We start from the raw sequence: 2,943 nt of genomic DNA, 5'->3' as shown, positions 1-2,943 counted from the left end.
GAGTTCCATACACATCATAAACATCATCTAAGTGAACTATTAGGTTGGCGACTTTAGCAAGCACTTCTCGACATGCTCCATTATTTGGCTCCCACACAATTCCATTTGCGTAATGGAAGCACTCCATGAGACGATCCCTGGCGAACCCCAATTTTTCAGTAAGGGCAATTCCCTTCCACCACCTACAATTAATTATGTCAATTTTCATGTCTTAAAAACCCATCGACAACATTTCTTCATGCAGAATTACCTTGCCAGTCTTGCGAGTTCTTCCTGATGCACACTTTGAACATTGTTGAAGTCCTTCGTTGCAAATCTAACGAGCAACGGGTCGGAATTGCTCTCATCACTAGCATAGTGATCTATGAACCATCTTGCTTCTAGTCTAGGAGACCTCCGGTGCAATGGAAGGTCCAAAGAACGAACTACACTACGCCGTAAGTGGTGATCCATGGATGGCAAGAGCTTTATGAGAGCTTTCTTGGAAAATGCTCTTGCCTCGTCCAATGCTTCCTCGCCTTCAAACGTAAGGTATGAAGCCTCATAGAGTGAGAGGAGCCCCTTGACATCATCATCTATTCCGCGCCTGAGATCTTCCAGAGATTCTTTTTGTATTGTTACAATGAAACGTGTCAGTTAAGTATACAAAACCGTGCCATAAACACAATTCAAAGTTTCAACTGTGATTGAATATGGATTGGACCATGCATTTAGTTTAATTTCCAGAATTTTGGCTGTAATTTTAGGTTCCTTTCTTACATCGTCTAAGATTCTTGTTTTCATATTTCATACTCCCTTCGATCTAAAATAAGTGTCATAGTTTTGAAAAGGGAGTATTTAACTAGGTACCTGTAGAGAAGTAGGCTGGGAAACCACTGTCCCTCAGCAACCTGAACCTCAAGGCCGTGGAAGCAACATCACCATCATCCCAGTTGCACCGGTGAGGTTTGTGGTGGACGGAGCTGAGGATACCGGTGATCTCCTCCTCGAAATGGTAGGCGATGCCGAGCCGTTGCACCGTGTCGACAACCCTGAGCTTCACAGCTTGGTGGTCGCCTCGGCTCGCCGCCACCAGCCGCTCCCTCACGCCGGTCTTCAACTTATCGACCTGTGACGTCATCCATGCATGCACGGAATAATTTCCATAAGCATTTCATCTACTTTATGTACTACTTGCCGGTAGAAAATATGATATGTTCAGCTGATAAATGTACTTGATCTGCCTGTCCGCCATTGTTGGGCGAGAGCTGGAGGAGGGAGTCGTAATCCCACGAGCTGGGGGCGTAGTTGGCAGATCGCCGAGCAGCGCACCGTTGCCGGTGACGACCTCCGGAAGCTTGTGCTCGCCATTGTTTGCTGTAATTGCCACGCCATGGTGCTGCGCGCTGCAATCTACAGCTAGCTTTTGCTTGGTGCGTACTAGTGGAGTACTCCTTGGCACTTGGCAGCGAGAGCTAGGCAACGAGGTTAGTACTTCTAAGCTGTAGTAGCCAATAAACTTACTGCTGTTTGCTGTTTGAGAGTTGCCAGAATACGTGCCAATTTATGGGCACCCAGCAGCATAGCTGACTCAGCCCGCATGCAAATCGTGGGACATGACGCATACCGAATTGCTAGTACTATTTCTTTTCAGCCACATATTTGTGGTGACAACATTTCTTCTGGAGGCTATTTTTTTACCCAGATATCCAACGAATGTTAGATTTTTAGGCATGCAAAAAATTAACCTTTTTCATGGAAATTTGTGTTTGTCGAGGATGACAAGTTTAGTTGGTGAGCATGACAAATCCACCTGATTTCATTTTTGCCAGAAAATATCCGTGTTTGCAAAGTAATTTTGCCATCCTCACGCCAATATGAATTACGATGAAAAACATTGATTTGCGATGGCTAAAATCCGACTTTCCGTCTTTTTAGCAAAATTCCATACAAACCACTGAGAACTTACTAATACTCATTTTCCGAAACCATGATGGAATTCAAATCACGGATGAAAAATACACAAAGGGACCCCATAAAAAAGCATGGTCAGAATTAAAATCCAACGGACTGGCGTGCTCCATTTTCAACTTCCCGAAGAATTAATTGTTCCTCTTCAAATCAACAACGTGAACAATTCTTCCTCCCTCCCTCATCCCACTGGTCCAATCGCCTACCCTTGTAATCTGCAATGGTACCCCGCAAGCCTAGCAGCCCTACCCTGCCCGAGCCGTCTCCTCCGACCATCCCTCTATACCGTCGCAAGAGCTATGTCTCGCTTATAGCGAGACGATAGCTTCTCTTGCGGCGAGCGTGGAAGCTCCTCTCGCTGAAGGTGCTTGCCTATATATGGGCCCACCCATCAGTGTAGGTTCGCTGCTGCCGCTCACGCGCTATAGGTTCGGTCACTATAGGTTTTCTCCATTTTTTTTCTATTTTTCATTTTGTTTTCTTTTTTGTTTGGTTTTATTATTTCTACTTGCTATTCTTTTATTATTATTATTATTATTATTATTATTATATTTCTTTTTTGTTTTTCTTTTGTTTTCTTTGGGTCTTCTTTGTTTCTTTCATGGTTTTTATCGCTTTTCTTTCTTTCTCATTTTCCTTCTTTTTTTGGTTTTTGTTTATTTCTTGGTTTTCAATGCTCTTTTTTCTTTGTTTCTTTATACGTTTTCACTGTTTTCCATTCTTTCTTTTTTGTTTCTTGTTTCTTTGGTTCCTTTTGTTCTTTTTCGTCTTTCATGGTTTTTTTAAATTTTTTCTTTGTTCTTTTGATTTTGAATCTACATTTTTCGTATACGTCAAGTCCATTTTTCTAATACACATTTAACATATTTCAAATACAAGTTTAACATTTTTTAATACACGGTCAACATTTTTTCTATACATATTTTAAACATTTTTCAAATTCTTAAGTAACATTCTTCAAATACAAGGTTAATTTTTGAATACATGGTAAAA

General features: G+C 41.6%; 1 pseudogene; it reads right to left on the bottom strand.

The window, feature by feature from the left end:
• Positions 1-7: 7 nt before the first annotated feature.
• Positions 8-1,502, bottom strand: LOC119347873 (annotated as a pseudogene).
• Positions 1,503-2,943: the final 1,441 nt, after the last annotated feature.

The sequence above is a fragment of the Triticum dicoccoides genome, unplaced genomic scaffold (genome assembly GCF_002162155.2).
Source record: "Triticum dicoccoides isolate Atlit2015 ecotype Zavitan unplaced genomic scaffold, WEW_v2.0 scaffold78438, whole genome shotgun sequence".
Lineage (NCBI taxonomy): Eukaryota > Viridiplantae > Streptophyta > Magnoliopsida > Poales > Poaceae > Triticum > Triticum dicoccoides.
The sequence above is the reverse complement of the archived record's forward strand: the minus strand, read 5'-3'. Positions and strand labels throughout refer to the sequence as shown.